General features: G+C 39.4%; 1 long non-coding RNA gene across 2 annotated transcripts in view; it reads left to right on the top strand.

Moving 5' to 3' along the window:
- The first annotated feature begins 664 nt into the window (after positions 1 to 664).
- Positions 665 to 22,350, top strand: part of LOC306651889 — a 44,346-nt gene continuing 22,660 nt past the window's right edge. Inside the window, exons 1-2 of one of the 2 annotated variants that reach the window (XR_013761234.1) lie at positions 665 to 1,165; positions 1,266 to 1,358. This is a non-coding gene — a long non-coding RNA (uncharacterized lncRNA). The remainder of the gene's footprint in view (positions 1,166 to 1,265; positions 1,359 to 22,350) is intronic. The other variant, XR_013761233.1, reaches the window with a different exon arrangement.

The following is a 22,350-nucleotide window of genomic DNA, read 5'->3' as shown; positions in this document are numbered from 1 at the left end:
TCACAGATGTTCATTTGTCATTGTGTCCTCATGTGGTGGAAGGGAAAAGGGAGCTCTCTGTGTGTCCTTTATAAGGGCACTAATGCCATTCCTAAGGCTCTGCCCTCATGACTTAATCACTTACCAAAGGCCCCATCTCCTAACAGTGTCACATTATTGATTTTAAAATTTGATTTTTTTGTGGGGCCACAAATATGTAGTCTATGCCAGTAGGGGTGTGTGTGTGTGCGCACATGCATCCGTCTGATTTGATTATAAATTTTGTATTTCAGTTGGATTTTAAAAAAAGCAACTGGAAACTCCTTGGGTTATGGGATGAATTTGTAAGAGAACTAGCATCCAGGGGATCATTAACCTTGGTTATGTACTTTGATTCTTCCCAAATACAAATTGTTTTCAAGTTGCACAGTGAACACAAGCTTTGGATTCAGACTCATTTATCTGAAGCCAAGTTCTGTTAATTAACAATTTCTATGATCTTTGAACAGATTCCTCAACTATCTGGGCCTGATTTCCTCAGCTGTAAAAATGAAATAATAATACTGTTCTCAGAGGGCTATTGAGAACTTTGACACGCAGGTGCTCAGTAATCAAATAGCTCAATTGTTACGATTATCCTCAGAGTTTCCAGCAAGGCCGAGACAGGCCAGGTGAGAAACCCTCCCCATCAAGTCGGCTTGTGGGATGGGTCGAAGTGGATGCTGGGAGCCTAAATATGTCCTTCAACTCCAGCGGAGGGAAGGGCACCAGGGAAGCCCAGGTCACTAGCCAAACCAAAGAGGGGTGGGGCTGAAGACTGGCGCAAAGACATCATGGCAAGAGCCAGTTGAAAAGGAGAAGCCAGGAGAAAGAGGCTCGAGTGGGGAGTGGAATTCCCCCAGCAGAGAGGAAGCCTGTCCTCCATCTTGGGCTGTGTGGGATCAATGAACTCGGGCACTTGGCTCGCAGGGCCAGAGCAGGGAAGCTCCTTAAAGGAGCTTCGTGGGCTCCACCATCAGCACGCTCACCTGGTGTAGAGAATGCCCAGAGACGTGGATGCGTCTACTGTGCGCTCCATCCTTCCCGGTACAACCACGGAAAGCCATGGTTCACTGGGTGCAAGAGGAAGAACCTTTTTACCGTATTTAGATCGGTGTGTTAGGAGAGTGCTCTGTACACACTTAATGTAAGTATTATGCCCTCCATCTCTGTCTATCAATACTTTCCCTTATCTTCATGTTATTTTGGTTGCTGGATGTTTCCCTGTTTATGTATTTTCCTGCCAGTGTCTCCTGCAAGGTCAGATCTTGGAGGTTTGGGTTGTAACTCTCTGTTCCACGCTTAGAACATGCCTGGCATGTGGTATGCTCAGAAGCCAGGTGTGTGCTGGATGATTAGGACCTTTTCTGAGTTTCTTCTCTCATTTTTGTGTCTTACTTCCAGTTGTTCACTCTTTTCGTCAATTCACCCTTCATGTTTTTCTACTGGTGTTCCTTCCTTTCTTGAAAATCTGGCTCAAATCTTACTTAGTTAAGTTTTCTTGTAGTTATGAGTCAAAAATATTGTGTTAAACTTAATCTGTTTTTTTAACTATTTTTGTTTAAAGAGAAAAGTTACGTGCAAAGAAAGGAATTGCTTCTGGCAATTATAGCATCATCCTCTGAGTCAGAAATAATGATACCAGAATCTCTTCTATCCTGCCGACTTCAGAGTTCTTGAAGGGGGCAGGCAGTGTCACCTCAGTGTCGTCTGTAGTACTAGGATATTGCTTGCTCCTAAGGGGCAGTAGAGTGTGCTACTTTATGTGTGGAGTCAGACAGACTGGAATTACGTCCCATCTGGTAGGTGTTTGATTTTGCATGATATGTTTAACTTGAGTTTTATCCTTTGCAAAATGGAGACTGGCAGCTGTACTTCCCTCATCAGGTTACAGACCAGAGTGAGTCTGATCATGCCTGTGAAGCATTTAGCATGGTGTCTTCTACTATAATAGGCATTCCCTTAATTTTAGCTATGATTTTTATAATCATCATTACTAGTATTATTAGTGACCCACACAGGTTATTGAATTCCATTTTATCACAACAAAATTAATCCTTGAAAGGGGTATCAGTTTTGTTCCATGCAGATCTTAAATGCAGTAATTAATCTGAATATTTCTATAATTATAATCTTTGCAAGCTTTATCACTAGGCGACTTCCATGTGTTTATTAATGGTCCTTAACAACAAAAACAAAAACAATAAAATAAAAAAATTGAGATGTCTAGATACAATCGAATTAAATGAACTACATTTGGGCATCAGGTTACTTACATTCACTGTCTTTGCAAATTAACATAAAGTTCTATTGTATTCTACAGCATCTTTAAATAAGATTCTTTGGGTGCTGGAGATGTAGTTCAGAGGCCCTGAGTTCAATTATTGTTTGGTATATCTCAAAAACTTATTCTTCCTATCTAGCTCACACTTTGTAGCTTTTAAACAATATTTCCTCCTCCTCCTAGCCTTCAGACTGTGATAAGCAGAGTGTATAGTGTGCTTTCAATGTCTCTGTTCTATAAGTTCGACTGTTCTAGATTCACGTGCTGTTTGTCTATTTGTGCCTGACTCACTTCACTTAGCATAATGCCTTCCAGGTTCATTCATCTTATCATGAATGACCAGATTTCATCCTTTTTAATGACTCAGCAGTATTCCATTGTGTATATTTCCTTTATTCATTCATCAGTGGAGGGACATTTAGGTTGTTTCCATTTCTTGCCCACTGTGAATAGTGCTACAGTGAGCATGCAGGGGAGAGGTCTCTCCAACGTACTGATTTCATTTCTTTTACATATATAAATCCAGTCACGGAATTGTTGGAGCATACAGTAATATGATTTTTTAATTTTTTGAAGAAACTCATTTAATTTTCCAAAATGGCCACACTAATTTACTTTCCCACCAACAACATCCAGCTGTTCCCTTTACTCCATTCCTCTCAACAGTGGTTTTCTTTTGTCTTCTTGATTACAGTCATCTACAACAGGTATGAGATTATGTATCGTTGTGGTTTTAATTTGCATTTCCCTAATGGTTAGTGATGTTAGGCAGTTTTTCATATATACATTGAGCAACATGGTCAAAGAGAGACCATTTGTGTGTGTGCATGCCTGCACACTTCTGTGGTCAATGTGAATGTTTCAGTCTCCTTCCCGAGTTTTGGAATTTTCACAAAGATGCCTTTGTTTGTGGTAGTTACTAGGTGAACTTTGTTTAAGGGGGAGTGAAGCCTGGGATCTCCTGTTCTGCCATGTTGGTTCCTCACCAACGACATTATTGATTTAAAAGTGACAACTCCTTGTGCTATGACATGTGTGTTTCAAATGCGTGTTTCATAAACAAGTGTTAAGATATAACCCTTGTGTCTTAATTTTGAAGGTTCAGAGTTAATCATAGACCTTCCCTTCTGTTTCCCTTCTAACATGAAATAGGCATGACAGATTTATGTGAGAGTTTTTCTTAGTTTGCTAGGACATGGATTTTTCTAAACTTGGTGAGATAACTACAAACTAGCTGTTCATTCTTAAATGGAGAAATGATTACATCTTTTAGCATGACAAATGATTTAAGATTTTCACCACTGTCAACAATTATGACTACCTGTTTATCATAGTCTAAAATTTGTAATATGGTTATATGTCTCTTGACATTTTGAGAGAGTAGTAGTCTGTTCTAAAAAGCCTACCCCCCAAATGACATTCGTTTTTTAGAAAGTTTGTAGTAAGTTATCTTTAAAAAACTTTTAGTTCCTAAAAATTTCTCAAAGTGGTGCTTCTATAACTTAACAGGAGAAATCAGTTTTCACTACCTTAAATGCGAGAGTGAGATGTGTGTGTGTATGTGCGCATGCTCCTGAATGTCTGAGTATATAATCACATATTAAGTTTGAGTTTGGGAGAAGCATCCATTTGCAAATAAACAAACTTTCATATAAAATATAATATTCCCAATTTACGAAGGCATACTTAAGAAAATTAATATATGTGATTCCTTCCCCCCCAGTACTGGGGATTGAACCCAGGAGTGCTTTAGCACTGAGCCACATCCCCAGCCCTTTGCATTTTTTATTTCGAGCCAGTCTCACTAACTTGCTGAGGCTGGCCTAGAACTTGTAGTCCTCCTGTCTTAGCTTCCTGAGTATGTGGGATTACAGGCGTGCACTTACCATGCCTAGTGTGACCATGTCTTTTTAAAAAATCGTTCTAATTAGTTATACATGACAGTAGAATGCATTTTTACACATTATACATAGATGGAGTATAACTTCTTATTGTTCTGGTTGTGTATGATGTAGAATCACACCAGTTGTGTAGTCTTATATGCACATAGGGTAATAATGTCTGATTCATTCTATTGTCCTTGCTACCCCCTTACCCCCTCCCCTCCCTTCAGTCCCTTCTGCCTAATCCAAAGTAACTATTCTTCTGTAGCCCCCAACCCCCACTGTGAATTAGCATCCACATATCAGAGAAAACATTTGGCCTTTGGTTTTTTGGGATTGGCTTATTTAGCTTGGCATGATCTTCTCTTACTCCATCCATTTACCAGCAAATGCCATCATTTCATTCTTCTTTAAGGCTGAGTAATATTCCATTGTGTATATATACCACTGTTTCTTTATTCATTCATCTGTTGGAGGACATCTAGGTTGGTTCCATAGTGTAGCTATTGTGAATTGAACTGCTATAATCATTGATGTGGCTGCATCTCTGTAGTATGCTGATTTTAAGTCCTTTGGGTATAGGCCAAGGAGTGGGATAGCTTGGTCAAATGGTGGTTCCATTCCAAGCTTTCTGAGGAATCTCCATACTGCTTTCCATAAGGGTTGCACCAATGCACAGTCTTACCAGCAATGTATGAGTGTATCTTTTTCCCCACATCCTCACCAACACTTATTGTTGCTTGTATTCCTGATCATTGCCATTCTGACTGGAGCGAGATGAAATCTTAGAGTAGTTTTGATTTGCGTTTCTCTAATTGCTAGAGGTGTTGAACATTTTTTCATATATTTGTTGATGGATTGTATTTCTTCTGTGAAGTTGCCTGTTTGGTTCCTTAGCCCATTTATTGATTGGGTTATTTGGTTTTTTTTGGTGTTAAGTTTTTTGAGTTCTTTATGTATTCTGGAGAATAATGCTGTATCTGATGTGCATGTAGTAAAGATTTTCTCCCACACTGTAGGCTCTCTCTTTGTATTATTGATTGTTTCCTTTGCTGAGAATAAACTTTTTAGTTTGGATCCATCCCATTTATTGATTCTTGATTTTATTTCTTGTGCTTTAGGAGTCTCCTGTTAAGGAAGTCAGGTTCTAAGTAGACATGGTGGAGATCTGGGCCTACTTTTTTGTTTATTAGGCACGGTGTCTCTGTTCTAATGCCTGAGTCTTTAATCCACTTTGAGTTGAATTTTGAGCAGAGCGAGAGATAAGGGTTTAATTTCATTTTGTTACATATGGATTTCCAATTTTCCCAGCACCATTTGTTGAGGAGGCTATCTTTTCTCCAATGTATGTTTTTGACACATTTGTCTACTGTGAGATAACTGTATTGTTGTGGGTTTGTCTCTGTCCCTTCTATTCTGTACCATTGGTCTACATGTCTGTTTTGGTGCCAGTACCATGCTGCTTTCGTTACTATGGCTCTGTAGTATACTTTAAGGGCATGAATACTTCTCGAGTGTGTTTTTCTTCCTTTGGTTCTCTTCTCAGATTAAATGTATTACCTTCTGTCAGAAATCATAACAAACTGCCTGATCTAGTGGTACCATGTCCTGAGCCATTTTTTTCTCTCCAGGATATGTATAAATATATACATATAAATATACATATATAATATATAATATACATATATAGGAATTTATAAATATTCATAAAAGTACATTTATATATTTATTTATTTTAGTTGTAGTTCTACATAATACCGTTACTTTATTTTTATATTGGTGCTGAGGATTGAACCCAGGGCCTCATGCCTGCTAGGCGAGCACACTACTACTGAGCCACAACCCCAGCCCATCTAGGAGGCAATTTCTAAGAGAGTAAGAATCTTTCCTGGTTTGTTTCTTGTTTTATATCTATTTTCTGCTAAATGGTATATAATACATGCTTAAGAAATATTTGTTAAGTGATTAATATTTACCTTTCACAGACGAAGTTGAGCAAACAGTACACCAGCCCAGAGGTTTGTAAACCTACATGGGAATCAGCAATCACCTAGGAAGTTTTTAGAAGTCTCAATCTTTAATCAAAATGCTGCATTTCTTTTTTTTTTTTTTTTTTTTTTTTTTGTATTGGGGATTGAACTCAGGGGCACTCGACTGCTGAGCCATATTCCCAGCCCTATTTTGTATTTTATTTAGAGACAGGATCTCACTGAGTTGCTTAGCACCTCATTGTTGCTGAGGTTGGCTTTGAACTTGTGATCCTCCTGCCTCAGCCTCCCTAGCAGCTGGGATTACTGGCATGAGCTATTGTGCCTAGCTCCGAAATGCTGTTTTTAATCAAGAAAAGTAAATAAGCACCACTCTGCATGAAACTGGTCCATTATTCTGTTTCCACGGGGTGAAGTCCAAAGTCCTTACACAGTTGAACAGGACCGTTTGCACTCTGGCCCCAGCCTACCTTTCCAACACTGAACTTCTGGTGCATGATGCTTGTTTATTCTGTTCCTTTGTGTATCTATGTAATCGACCTCGAATGTTCTTTCCATTTTGTTAATTGTAAATTCCTTTTATTTCATTGTAGACATAAGTATAGCATCATCACTTTCAGGAAGCCCTTCTTGAATTTCCCAGGTTTAGGATGTAGCAGAAAATGTGTCATATATTAAGACTTAAAGGCGAGTATTATTATTTATCCAGTTACGGTATTAGTTGTGGTTATTTGTGAGATTTGTTTTATTTTCTAATGAGAAGCTAATGGTTAAAAACTTTAAGGTAAGGGTCAAACGTGAACTCCTGAGCTGGGGGACGTTGCTGTTTTGTCTTTCTGCTGACTGTCGAAGAAGAAGTTGAAGCTTTGAAGAGATTTTTTTGCTCATTTTTTTATGACCTTTAGGTGGGTCTGTTCTCAGACACAGTCCATGGAGCATCTTTGGAGGAGTAAAATGGGGTCTTTGGGGTGGGGCTGGGGGCTGTAGCTTAGTGGTAGAGCCCTTGCCTAGCATGCATGAGTCCCCAGGTTCCATCCCAGCACAAAAAAATGAGGAGTGTCTCCATGGTCCTAAGTAGCTGTGACTTTGTGCGAGGCAGCACATGTGGTGTGTACCATTCCCTATGGATTAGCAGGGTGAGGCCCAGCTCTCCCTGAAACAACCCCAGCTGGAGTTACAGGTCTCATGCCTCCTACCTCTGCACTGTTGGGCAAGTCATTTTACACGTCGAGGCTTCTGTTTTATCATCTGTAAAATTGGAATAATGAGTAAATAACTGTCTTCCTTGCTTACAATGGACTTGGTTTTAGCCTCCAAATTCTCCAGTTTGAATCTCCTTTTAGGAAGGCTCTCTCCCTGCCCCCAAAGCTAGTTTGGTAAAGGTTTGATGACATAAAAATCTGTGGCTTGAAAACCCTGGAGAATTCTCTGGGATTAAAGTATTGTATTCATTGCAGTGATTTAAAATTTTTCTGAGCAAAAGTTACTAATGGCAGAGGAACGAGAGTGTGCACCCCTTGCCGAATTTGAATACGGCTCAAAGCATCAGTTGTGGGCCCCTGAACTTTCTATAGATTTCTCATTGTTTTCAAATATATGATTTTAAACGTCTACCCCATAATAGATCTGTTTTTATTTTATGTAACAATGTTTTTCCACGCCAAACTTTCAAGTTAATGCGACATTCTAGGAAGAGCCTCCATATTTATGTTTGAGGGTCATGTCCAGGCATACGAGTTTGCCAGAGGCCTGTTTTTAATGTGTTGTTATTAGGGAGGTGATGCAGAGTTGAAAGGGTTCTTTGGAGTTACCTGGAGCTGGATTTGGGCAAATTGTGTATGTCTAGAAAGCATGATATGTTTTTTCTCCCTCATCCATTTATCACTTCATCTGAGCATCTAAATAGCTCTCTTCTTGCCCATAATAAGGGAAGACAGAGACATGACATTATGTTTATTTGTATTCTTTTTTTAGATTTAATTTTTTATTTTTTGGTACCTGGGATTGAAGCTGGAGGTGCTTAGCCACTCAGCCAAATCCCCAGCCCTTTTTATTTTTTTAAATTTTGCTGAGTTGCTGAGGGCCTTGCTAAGTTGCTGAGGTTGGCTTTGAACTCGCAATGGGAATCACAGGGTTACACCACTGTGTCCTGTTCCTATTATTTATTAAACAAATTTTTTTAGATGTTGATGGACCTTTATTTTATTCATTTATATATATTTGGTACTGAGAATCGAATCCGGTGCCTCACACATGCTAGGCAAGCACTCTACCACTGAGCCACAACCCCCGTCCCACTCCATTTATTTTTAACTTAGAGATAAACAGAAAAATTACACGTTTTTGATACATGTACATATTGCATAATGTTAAATCTGGTTAAACATATCTATGTCCTCATATATATTTTCTGTATGATAAAAACGTTCAAAATGATTTCCTTCAGTTTATTGAAATATGCAGTATATTATCCAGATCTGTAGTGACACTATTGTTCAGTAACACACTAGAATTGTTCCTCTGTTCTGACTGGAATTTAATGCCCATTGATCAGTCTCTTCCCATCCCTGCCTTCCTCTTCCCCTCCTGGCCTCTGGGTCATCACCATTCCACTCTTGAACTCTAGATTGATTTTTTTCATACTCCACATAGGAGGGAGATCGTGCAGTAATGGTCTTTCTGTTCCTGACTGATTTCAATTTCAATAAGGATCTCTTGTTCTGTTCATGTTGTTGCAAATGACAGGATTTCATTTTTCCGGTTGAGTATTATTCCTTTGGGTATATTCATGTATCATATTTCCTTGATCCATTTGACAGTTGATGGGTATTTAGGCTGTTTTCATTTCTTGCCTGCTGTGGATAATGTTGTGATGAACATGGCAATGCAGATCTCTCTTTGATGTACTGATTTTATTTCCATTAGATATACACCCATTCGTGGGATCGCTGATCATGGGGTAGTTCTCTTTAATTTTTTGAGGAACCTCCATATTGTTTTCTAGAATGGCTATACTAATGTACAGTGTGCACAAGGTTCCCTTGGCACTCTTACTGGCTTTTGTCCTTTTGATAATAACCATTCTAATGGAGTGAGGTGATATCTCATCCAGGTTTTGATTTATATTTCCCTGATGATCAGCAATGTTAAAACATTTTTTTCATATAGCCCTTGATCATTTGTATGTCTTCTTTCAAGAAATGCCAGTTAGATCCATTGCCCATTTTAAAATTAGCTTGTTTTTTTTGTTGTTGTTGTTCCATTGAGATTTTGAAGTTCCTTGTATATTCTGGAGATTGACCCTTGTCAGATATATAGTTTGCAAGTCTTTTCTCCCATTCTGTAGGTCAGCTCTTCACTCTGATGATTGCTTCCTTTGCAGTGCAGAAGTTGTTTATCTGATGTCATAACACTTGTGTATTTTTGCTTTTGTTTCCTGTGGTTTCTGGGTCTTGTCCATTGCAATGTCTGGAGTATGTCCCCTGTTATTTGTGTTCTTATGTGGAGAATACTGCATGTTCTGTCAAGTAAATTGGTTTTCAACTTGGCTTTATGATCTGAAAAATGAGCATGAGCCTTTACTTCTTTGGGATTGGGATTTAAATTGAAGCGAGACTTACATTGGCTGTGGAAGAGAATATTTGGGGGAATTCCCCCAGTTTGTCCCCCCATCCCCCATATGTTCCTTGCTAATACTTGGGCAGGATAGAGAAGTTTGCAGATGCAATTCCAAGTCAAGGTATGAAAACATGAAGGTTGACATGCACCCCACAAAGACATTCTACTGATTTGCCCAAAAAGCAAAGTCCAAGTGCCATTCATGAAGTACCTTGGCCAAAATGTACAAAATCTACATAAAGTAAAATGCAAGATAGCAAATAGTCAATTCCACTTTCCCAAGGTCAAGGCAAAGTAGCTTCCAGGGAGGTATCTGGACTGCAGATAGCACATTCCTTTGCAAATGGCCATTTCTCTAGTAGTGGTACCAAAGTCTTCACATGTGGGCGACGGTCCAGGATGTAAAGCTAATAGAGAAAAGCATTAGGCAGAGTTTTCGTGTTTATGGAACACAGAATTTCTTTCTCAGAAACTGCCTCATGAGTTAGCATGAAACAGGTTACTTCTGGGCTTTGGCATTGGCTCTGCAAGGTTCTGCATATTCAAGAGTCAGGTGGTCATAATGCAGCACATGGAAACAGGTGTGCCAGTCTCTGTATGGTAACCAGCCATCTGTTAGGTACATTTTTGGAGGTGTCGTGAGGAGGGAGTGTCTGATGGCTGATTGTCTTGCTGGTTGGAGTGCTGTGTTTCTGGCATTCGGCTGTGTCTGAGGGACTCTCAGTCGTGCTGGGCCGAGCTTGCCATTCACGTGTGAGTCTTTGTTCTGTTACCTCTTCGTGGTACGGCAGGATACTTGAGGACTGGGCAAAACCTCTATGGATTCGCATATGAACTTTTCAAATGTGGCCTCCTTGCAAATATGTCACCTCTCAACCCCATAAACAGTGTTAGGAGCGAGGCTTGACAAATGTGTAAAACGTGTAAAATGTGTGTAGACTCAGAGCCCTCAGTCCCTTTCCTAAATGCCATCCAAAGATTGTCCTTCCCAGGAACTGCCATTTTCTCATCACTGATGTGACAAAGTCAGGGACCCAGACCTAAAAAGACTAGGAGCGTGGAAAATTCTGTGCTAGGCATGATGTCTCCATCCTCTTAGCATGGGTGTCAGATCTGTAGCCAGACCCAACTGTTTGGTAGTCTAAATGAACTTCACAAGATGACATTTCTGTGTGATTTGTAAGAGGCAGTCTATGTAAAGCACACCTGTGCACCTGTGTATGCCTGTATACGGGGGTGGGCGCGTGCACACACACACACAATTTTATTTGTAAAGAAGACTAAAGTGATTCCATGTTATATTCAGGGTTTTGTCTTCTCCTCTCCCCCTCCTTCTTTGAACAACCACTACTGTCCAAGCACAACTCAGAACTTGGGGATAAAGAGTGTTAATAGTTTGGATCTTGGGCTTAGGTGTTGAAGGCGTGGTCCCCAGACAGGGCACTATTGGGAGGTGAAGGAACCTTTAGGAAGTAGGGCCTAGTTGGGGTAAGTTAGGCTGCTGGAGCCCTTGAAGGATATGTGATAGTCTAGACTACAAGACTCCAGTCCCCCCTCTCTCTCTTTGTTCCGGTGAGCTGAACTGTACTTCTGCCATGATACACTGCTTCACTGCAGGCCAAAAGCAGCTGGGCCAACTGACCATGGACTGAAAGCTCCCGAACTGTGAGGTATTATACAAATGGAAAGCCAACTTTTAAATTTTGTTTCTTCTAATTATCACTGAAACGAGTGTGTTGGATGTTTAAAAAATTATAAACTCCTAGATTATTTTTAAAGAAGAACTCTAATAGGCCTTTACCTCTTTTCCTCTGTTATGCTTTAAATGTGTTCCCCAAAGTTCATGTGTTGGAAACTCAATCTGTGGGTTAATGAATTAGGGAATGAATGAGTTATGGAGAGAATGATTTTGCTATAAAAGTAAGCTCTCTCTGAATTGCTTACTTTGTTTCTACCTGTAGTGCCTTGTGCCACCTCAGGACTCTGCAGAGAGTCCCCACCAGCAAGAAGAATCTCATCAGATGCAGCTGCCTGATCCTGAACTTCCCAGGCCCCGGCACTGTGAACCCAAATAAAACTGTCCTTTAGAAATTACTCATTCTGTGTTATTTAGTTAAAGCAAAATAAAATGGTCTGAGACACCCTCTAAGTAGAAAACTGACATCTTTACTGCAGGTCCAATGAAGAGGTCATATCATGGCACATGGCTTGTTTTCTCTCTTCTTTGTGTCTTTTCATCTGCTTTTTCTTCTCCTAGATCACCTGCCAGTCTCTTTGCAACATTGGGAAAGCATGATAAAAGTTTGGTGTTGATGTTTCTAAGTAAGAAGGATTTGAGATGAGATCAGGATGTCTCCTTAGTCTGATCATTAACTCTCTTCCACTGTGACAGTGGACAAAGCCAGAGGACATAGAATATAAACTCATGAATGGAAAATGAACAGATAAAATTGATACTGTTCCACTGCAAAACATGGATACATTAAAATTATAGTTTCTGAAAAAATTATGTCAACAGGTAAATCCAGGAGGAGAATATAATTCACACCGTTAATAGGCAACACAGACTTACAAGAGATAACTGACATTTTGGACTACCATTAAGATGCTAGAAAATCAGAGGAAAATATTGACTACTCATTTGCTGAAGGTTCCAGCTATAGCTGAAAATGAAAAGGGGCCACATTTCTGAAATCCCTGAAAGTGCTGGTGTTGAAGATGACATTTTTAAGTAGGGGAAGAATTTAGTAAAGCAGCTTGGGAAAAGAACTTGGTCCAAGATTATTGGTCATGATTATTTTCTCTATCACCAGACACTTTCATGATGAAAGAATTTAATAAGTCAAAACATATTTATTTACCGGTCAAGAAATTCAGGATATTTTTCAGGATGGGGAGGTTGAGGGTGGGTGTAAGCAACTCCAGAATTTCAAGAGTTGGATTTTGGCTTAATAACCAGGTGCCACAGGAGTTTGGAAGTGTGTATACGTATAAAAACCCATTAAGATGTAAGTATTTTGGTTCTCTTATTTGCATTGATTTGATTTGTCTATTTACTGTTTTAGTCAGCTTTCTTGAGGCTTTGACTAAATGATCTGAACAGAACAATTATAGAGAAGGAAAGGTTTATTTGAGGGCTCATGGTTTCAGAAGTCTTAGTTCATAGAAGGTCAGCTCCATTCCTCAGGGCTCAAGGCTGAACATCATGGTGGGAGAGTGTGGCAGAGGGAAGCAACTTGAATCACGAAGCAGAGAGAGTGAGAGAGACTCCACTCTCCAGATACAAATATATACCCCATAGCTACGCCCCAATTCCCATCTCCTCCAGCCACACCTACCACTTTAATTAATCCCATCAGGAATTAATTCACTGATTGGGTTAAGACTCTGACAATCCAATCATTTCTCCTCTGAACCTTCCTGCATTGTCTCACATGTGAGCTTTGGGGGACACCTCACATCCAAACCATAACAGACTTTTGATGTACTTCTTCTTAGGAGAGAGGAAACTAATGTTCATTCTGGTTCAGTATTCACATCAACCTTTTGTAGCTTGGGGGACTGTTATTAATATGTGTTTCATAGTTGAGGAAGCTGAAACTCAGAGAGGGCAAGATTTTTTGCCCAGTTCTTACAGTTCTTCTATTTGACAAGTGCTTTTTATTGGTGCATTATAATTATATATAATAGTGGGATTTATTGTGCTATATTTGTATGTGCACATGACATAATTTGATTAATTTCATTCCCTAGTTCAACAAGCATTTCTGAATCCCTGATATATGCAAGACGCTGTCATATGAAGATGAATGACTCCAAAGTAACTAAACAAAATGCTTGTCCTAGAGGTGTTCATCTTCTACCAGGAGATACACACAAGTAGAAAATGAGTTACTACATGATAGATACTAGCAGAGTTATAATATACTGGGATTAAAGAGAAGTGGGGTACAGAGTTCTGCATTTGAAAGAAAGTGAAGGGGACTCAACAGAAGCTTCACAGAAGAAACCTGAAATAAATTTTAGAGAAACCAGGCAGCTGGTAGGTAATCATCCTAGGAAAGCATTGCAGATGGATTAGCCCTAGAGATCTGTGCTGCTTCAATTTTGAAAAAAATTTTTTTTGTGTGTGGTATTTGGAATCAAATCCAGGACCTCTCACAAGCACTCTATCATTGAGTTACATCCCAAGCCCAGTGCTTCTTAAATTTTAATGTGGCTGTCAATCACCTACAGATTTTGTCAAAAAGCTGGTTCTGAGTCAGTGGGTCTAGTGTGGGGCCTGAGATTTTGCATTTCTGACAAGGTCCCAGGTAACACTTATGCTGTCTTGAGAACCCACCTGTAATACCATGTCACTGAATCTCAATTCTCAACAAATTTGAACCTGAGATCTGCAAATTTGAGGCCTCTGAATAAGGACAGAGCCCCAGGGAAAATGAAAATGTAAGGTTTGAGAGGGAGGGAAAAGACACTAAAAAGTGGTAGAGAGATAGGAGAGGCACCAAAAGAGAACGATGGTTTAGAAACGAAAAGCAGGGAACTTTAAGATGGAAAATGTCAACCATCTTAACTGTTCTAGAAAGTTCAGGTTAGTATGAGTTAGAAATGCTCATTGGATTTAGCATGTACATGATCAGTGTTGCTCACCCCAAACATAGTCATTGTGTGGTGCTCGTGGCTGCCCTGTCCATTATGATGATCACTAACCCCATGTGGTTACTGAGCCCTTAAAATGTGGCAAGTGTCACCTGAATGAGCTGCAAATGTAAAACTCACACTGGATTTTGATGACTAAGTACATGGAAAAAAAAAAAAAACTATAAAAAATTTTCCTAGTAATTTTTATATTGATTACATGTTGACATGGTAATGCTCTGGATGTAATGGACTAAAATAGAGGATTAACCTTAATTTTAGAAATGTTTCAAGTACATATGTGTCTAGTGAATGTTTTTAGTGTTTTTATGGTTTACTTTTTTATATCAAGTTTAATCTCATTTAATATAATTTAAATGTGGTCTCTATTTATTGCTACTCTTAAGTTTTGAGAACTCAATGCTTTTTTCCCTCTGATCTTTTTATATTTAATACTTGAAAATATTCAACAGACTTTGTAAAACCAAAAATGAAAGGGGAGAAAAAATGAAAGAGCTATTATGTTTGTCTTTTAACCTTTTAATTGTCTTTTAAATGTTTGTCCTTCTCATAGTCTCCAAGAATTAGTTTGCTGCCATTAAAAAAAATCAGCCATTATGATTTTTGTCTTCCAAAAATTTTTTAAAAATCTCAGATAATGATCATCCTGTCTGGTCTTCTTATTTTGTAATCGCATCTCTTAGAAACTGAAAATTCAGAGATCCTTTCATCCAATCAGTTCATGGACTTAATATTAGGTGGAACGTATAGATGAGAGGAAAAAGTATTGGCTAGAGAGAAGCATAGGCATTTGGATTAGCTAATAAAAATAGGAGTTCAGTTAGCCAGGTGTGGTGGCACAGGCCTGTAATCCCAGCATCTCAGGAGGCTGAAGCAAGAGAATTGCAAATTGAAGGCCAGCCTCAGCAAATTAGTGAGGCCCTAAGTGACTTAGGGAGACCCTGTGTTAAAATAAAAAATAAAAAGTGCTGCAGATGTGGCTCTGTGGGAAAATGGCCCTGGTTTCAATTCCTGATACAAACAAAACAAAACGAAAGGAGTTAAGATAGTAAATTGAAGACAAAAGTTGGTAGGTAGCCAGACAGATCTTAGGGCAAGAGACAGACCTTCAGGAAAGGAGAGAGAAACATGCGAAGTAAACAAGTCATGGTTTGGATGTGAGGTGTCTCCCAGAAGCTCCTGTGTTAACTCAGGGGTTCAAAGGTTTGAATGCTTAGATTATGAGAGCTGTAACCTAAACAGTCCATCCTAGGTTGAATGGACTGACTGGGATCTGTAGGCAAGTGGGTGTGGCTGGAGGAGGTGGGCGCTGGGGCCTGCCCTGGAAGAGTGCATCTTCCTGTGGCTCCTCCCCCTCCCTCTTTCTGTTCCTGACCCTGCCATGTGCTGGGCAGCTTTCTTCTGCAGGGCCCATCCCCCTTATGCTCTACTTCATCTGGGGCCCAAAGTAGTAGGTTTGGCCAGCTGACCACGGACTGAAACCTCTGGAACTATGAGCCAGTAAAACCAAACCAAAACAAACCCAAACAACAACAACAAACCTTTCTTTCCTTTAAGTTATTCTCATCATGTATTTTGGTCACAGCAATGTAAAGCTGACTAACACCAAACAGAACCAAGGGGACTGGGGTTGTGGCTCAGTGGTAGAGCACTTGCGTAGCATGTGGGAGGCCCTGGGTTTGATCCTCAGCACCACATAAAAATAAATAAATAAAATAAAGGTTCATCTACAATTTAAAAAAATATTAAAAAAAAAAAAAAAAAACAGAACCAAGGAATGGCTGGCATTCTTCTAATGACAAGAAAGATGACAGCTAAGAGCAGAATACAAATCTGAACAGATCAATTTCAAAGTCTTGATCACAGCTTCACCGCCCATAGATTCTTCTCAGTTGCTTTAGCACTAGTTCTCCCTCTTAAAGTTACTGGCATTAAAATGAGAAAACTACATGCAAATAAAGTAAACAATAATTGGTGCTGGAGTGAACACATGTTTATCGAATTCTTCATTGAGGAAAGTTCTAGAAAGAAATTTGGGATGATACATGCTGCCACAGAGAAAAAAAAAAAAAAAAGTGTCCAAAAGTGGAGTGGGTAGGTGGACTTAAGGAGTCAACTTGAGCCTATATTCCTGAGAGGACTTCTAGAAACTTATTTCACCATTGTTGTTCTTTGTGATTTTGGTGGAATCAGTGTTAGGTAAAACTTAGGCAGTTACATATCCACATTGTGTCACTAGTCTACTCTGACATCACTGTTTGGAAAGACACCAGAGATCAGGGAACTTAGATGCTAGCTGTCCAGTTTGCTGTTTGGATTGCTCTCCATGCTTACCATTACCCTGGGCCAGGCCATCCAGGTAGGGGACTAGAAGCTAGAACAGCATATCCGTACTTTATCTCTCAATTGATTTTTACAGACAGTTTCAGAAGGCTGCTGCTATTTCAGGTAACAGCAGAGAGATGTGTACCTGTATCCAATTGGAATAAAAAGGAAAAATGTATACATCTGCAACAAGTGTATCATAGCATATCATAGCATAGCATAGCATAGAAAAGAATCCTGTAAGAATCCTGTAAGAATCTCAAATAAAATTTATCGGGGTTATACCCCATGATGTTAGAGCAATATTGTCATCATAGGTACAGATTCTGATATGTAGCAAGAAACCATCAAATGATCACATATACTTTCCTTACAAATCATATCATGTGACAGTGAATGAATAGTGGAGTTTTTTCTCTATTTGTTTAGCATTCATTTTAGCTAGGGATGAACACCCCATCTATACACAGTGGTTATTATCAGTTTGGGTACAAAAACTTAATTTCCACAAATTAAGAACATAAATTAAGGAAGTTTAAAGAGAAAGCAAGCTGTTAATATTAAAATAGGATGTGATATCTGTTTTTAAAACATTTTTTAGTTGTTGATGGACCTTTGTTTTATTCATTTATTTATATGCAGTTCTGAGAATGGAATCCAGTGCCTCACACATGCTAGGCAGGCACTCTACCTCTGAGCCACAACCCCAACCTGGATGTGATATCTTAATTTTAAAATGTAGTTATATGAGATTGACCTTTCAAAGGTATATAAATCCTAGCATAGGATGTTGTGATATGGTGGTCCAGCTTGAAGAAAGCATTAGATATTTGCAATTAATTGTATTCTTAAATTTCCTCAGGCTTGGGTAAAGTTCAACTTTCAGTCTGACTGTGTATATATCCCAGTGGAGGTCAAGGAGAGGGTGGTGATAGCAAAGTAATTACCTTGATGGAGAGGGAAGAAGTGTGTTCTCTTTGTTCTCAAGTTTATCCCATGAATAAATTTAGACAATTTCCTGGGCTAAGTTACTGCAGTCCCGTGGTATCACTTAACTTCAAGGAAAATAATCTGATTATTTAGTATTTAATAATAGTTAGACTAAAACTTCTTGATTAACTGACAGTGAGTAACCTTCAGAAAATTATGATGTTATGTTGAGAGGTGGAAAGCTCCTACTTCACCTGATCAAAACTAAGTTAAAAAGGGTGTTAAGAAATAATATTTTAAGTGATGTTCAAATTTAGCTCAATGGGTATATTTAGGTATGTTTTCACTGATGGCAGTATTTTGTCAGGTAAGATCTCAGGAGGAAAGAAACCCACAAATGTCACATAGACAGGTATGTGTTCCTAGTTTTTATTTGTAGTGTGCCAGATAAATTTATCAACAGGGGTATAATTTGAGAATAATGCCACATGATGTGTGGCCCTTGTGGTGTACTTCATTGATTCTGCCCTGTGCTCACATAATTACACTTTTATGCTGATTGAATCTCCAAGTTTGATACTCGAGGCATGCACTTTGCTATCTCTTCTGTGTATTTTATTGCCAAAAAGTTATACCATGCTGATACAATTTGATATTTCAGAGATCTGACTGTTCGGTTGCTGATGAAGCTGCACAACTTATTAGCTTAGCTGAATGCATAAACAAGCATTTAATCAATAATCAGGTTGCATATTTTAATGGAACCAGTGCAATGACTGTGATAATTAAAAAAAGCCTATTGAACAAATTTATGTTCTTAATTTATTCTAAAGGGCAGGTTAGTGCTCTCTAGAGCTGGTATTTTCAAAAGAAATAGATATGTGTGAACTTTAAAACAGACAAATATCAGAATTTTCTTTTGTAATTTTGGTGAGTCGCTCCCCCTCCTGAAAAGTCTCCAAATATAAAGATTGTCCCCTTTTAACACAGAAGCTCTATTTACCAAATGGGTAGCAGAGCAGTCTCCAGACTTATCCAGCTATGACAGTGTGAAACAGCACCTGGGGACCTTCTAGAAGATGACTGACAGAAACTCAAGGATGTAGATCCTAGGTTTATGTTGTGTCACGGTTGAACCACGGCTGATTGGTTTCTAACAAGGAGGGTCACTCAGATAGCTCAAAAATAGTTTCTTCACTACATGTGTTGATACAACCAGTCTTCAAAGTCTTGCCTCAAAAATCTTAGGGTCATTGTTTTACAGAAGGCTTTTAATTCTGGTATCTAATTCAATGACTCTGTTAAATACTACTAAATGTCAGAAATGATTTTAGAGATTGAAAGGGGTGTGCAGATGCTGATCCCTGTATTCCAGTGTCTTATCATTCTGTAGGACAGGTGATAGAATTCAGAATGACAAGCCTAAGTGTCATTCAGGGTTATAGAAAGCAAAGGGAAAGAAATGTCACTGAAACGGGAGTGGAAAGAATTTAAGTGTACCTTGAAGTCTCCAAAGGATGCCAACCTGCAGAGTTGGCAATGACAAGCGTCCAGGCAGAGAGTGTTCTTTTTTATTTCTTGATGAACAGATTGATTTTCCATTGAATGAGGAAAAAAATGGTATATTTAGGGAGACTTTCATTGAGTTTTTTTTTTTTTTTTTTTTTTTTTACTTTGAAGGAAACTAAGCTGGCGGCTATTAGAAATGGGTGGTGACGCATTGCTGTTCCCTGGATGGTGGTTGGGGGGCACTGCTGCCTGTCCTGCCTCCTCAGATAATTTCAGCTCAAACTGGCACCCAGGCCTCACCCATGTAGGCAAGAACAGAATAAATGAGGCAGATGTTTTGCTGACTTCTGCTCATTTGAATCTGCTCCGTGCAGAAGGGAGATGTTGTTTGCCTCAAATTATTTAAGTACCAGCATTTGTCACTCCTGTAATTCACTTACCACCACCAGATATGCAATTACTTTAACTGCAAGCCACTTACATCTTAGTTCTACTGTCTAAAAATATATCTGCTTTTATTTGAAGAGCTAAGATTGAGACTGTCACTGGGACCATTCCAAAACTTTGCTAATTGTGCACTTCAAGTAGAGCAATATTCGGATTAATTTTCCTCTTGAATTTTGAGAAAAAATGATCACTCATGTCATGTTTTTCATTTATCATTATCATTTTACAGTATGTTTTAAGAATGAGAATTTGGAATCGGTTGGCCTGAAAGGCTGTATGGTGTGTCCTGCTGTTGGGCATTGACTTACAACTTCCTCTTATCTAAATATGTGATTTCCTGATGACTTCCCCAAGGATTTGATCAACTTCAGTGTGTCTTGTGATCATCAGAAGCCAGTGCTGTGTTGACTTCCCTATTCTTTGGAGCATTGAGACTCAGAAACCAATACTGAATTTCAAGGAATTGTGAATTTTTTGTATCCTGAATATGGCCTCAAGAGATTGCAGTCTACCATTTATGACCCAATAGAAAGCTTGCAGAAAGCAGTTTATTCACCTAGGAATAAGGTAACCCGACCCTTTGAGACTTAGTTCCGATGATGGATATTACAGTCAATTAAAATGTCAACTTATTAAGAAAGAAGTTGGACAGCACTCATTAGCAAGTATCACCACTAAGCTTTGATGGTTACTGGAATCACAGGATGGTCCTGTTGACCCAAGAATGAAGGGCCTGGTTTTCTTTGCCATGTTGGATTATTCTCCAGGGTCAGTTAGCTGGACAGGTACCTGCTCTGTTGCTCCTCCCAGCTGCTGTCCCTGTTTTCATGGCCTGCGCCTTTGGTGGCTGGACCCCGTGCTGCTGAACATGCAGATCTTAATGCTGTGCCTGCCTTTCTCTGCCATTTGTCTTCTTTCAATTTCCATGAAACTCTTACGTTCTTCCCTTCTTTGGAGGACTGTCACATGCTGTCCTCACTTGTATTTCTTCTCTCCATCCTTGTTTGTCTGGTCAGCTCTTTACTATTCTCTAGCTCTTGAACCCTACAGGAAAGGTAGGGGCACCTCTGAAGACTGGAAAGGCCAGGTCCGCTTTCTATGGCCCGGAACACCCTTGTCTGCTCCTTTGGAGCCTTGTCTGTGAAAGGTATACATCATTTGTTTTGTAATTCTTTATCATAAAGGCTCCTCCCCTCCAATGGGAACTCCTAGAGGAAGGGACTGTGCTTGTCTCTGAACCTGCCACGTGCATCTCGTAGCACAATGACTTACCAGTAGCTGCCCTTCAGCACCCCTTAGTCGAATGCATAATACAGGTTAAAAACCCAAAACGCACACACACAGGCTCACATGTCAATCTCTTTGTTTAAAAAACATTGTCTCACAATTAATTTTCGTTGTTTTTCTTGACACTAAGAAAAAGTGAAGCGCTCCAGGCAAGGGATGCAGTTATTTTCCTGGAAAGTGTCTAATCTCAGTTGCTCCAAAGTTTTGATTTGAATCGTGACTCTTCTAATTGTCAGTTGAGGGGGATGGTAATACCTATGTTGGGTTCAATGAAGACATAGTGGGTCTTCAGGTGAGCCTTACATGATTTCCTTCCCACTCCTTTACTTTTGTACCAAAGCACTCTTTGGTGTGAGACAAGCTACATAAAATTTAGTGTTTGATCTTGAGTTTTAAAGGGTGCAAGAAAACATCTAAGGGTATCATTTTTCAAATCCAAAAGAATCTTTATGCTTCCTCAGTAGTAGTCTATATACCAGGAAAACTTGGAAGTACTTGAGATTTATCAAATAAATGGTTGCCAAATAAAGGCAACTGCTTTTAGGTTTCTGATCAAATAAGATTTTATGAACTTTGCAGCAGATGCCATGTCTGTGGCCAGTTATTAATTCAATAACTTGGTATTCAGCATCCACTATCTGGCAGTCTCTGTTCCTGGTAAAGAATGCAGCTTGTGGTGCTGAATTAAAACCACAGGTTTTCAGTTACGATGCTACACAAAATGTGATCATAGGAGTGCAAAGAGACAAACTGTACAACAGAACAATTTTCCAAAAGGGGCTTGGAGAACGAATCTGATTTCCCATGTGGAGGAAACGAACTTCATGGAGATGAAGCAGCAATGCATGGAAACCAGGAGGTGAGACAGGGAAGGATTCTTCATAGATCAGAAGAGTTTGGCTGGAATGTGTTTTAAGGAATGTGTTTGTGTTCTGGCCAACATTTACAGAGCACCTGTCATGTGTGAGGCGTATATATAGAGATGAGGAGGCATTATTATGGTAAATACTCTAAAATCATTATTATCAAGGATCCTTCTCTTCTAGGAGTTCACAGCCAGGTGGAGGAAACGAGTAGAGGAGATGTATAAATAGAGATTTCTCTGAGGTAAATGCAATAACAAAAGCAGGTAAAGAATAAGAATACAGACAACATTTCACTCTGTGTTGGTGGGAATGTGGGGTGAGAAAGGCTTTATAGGGGTGCACGCCTGTAATCCTAGTGGCTGGGGAGACTGAAGCAGGAAGATCGCAAGTTCACGGGCAGCCTCAGCAACTTTGGGAGGCTCTAAGCAACTTGTGAGACCCTATCTCAAAATTTAAAAAGGTCTGGTGATGTGGCTCAGTGGTTTAGCACCCCTGGGTTCAATCCCCAGTACCAACCCATGCCCCCTGCCCCCCCC

The sequence above is a fragment of the Sciurus vulgaris genome, assembly GCF_902686455.1.
Source record: "Sciurus vulgaris genome assembly, chromosome: X".
Lineage (NCBI taxonomy): Eukaryota > Metazoa > Chordata > Mammalia > Rodentia > Sciuridae > Sciurus > Sciurus vulgaris.
Note: the sequence above shows the minus strand (reverse complement) of the source record. Positions and strands in the feature narration are given on the sequence as shown.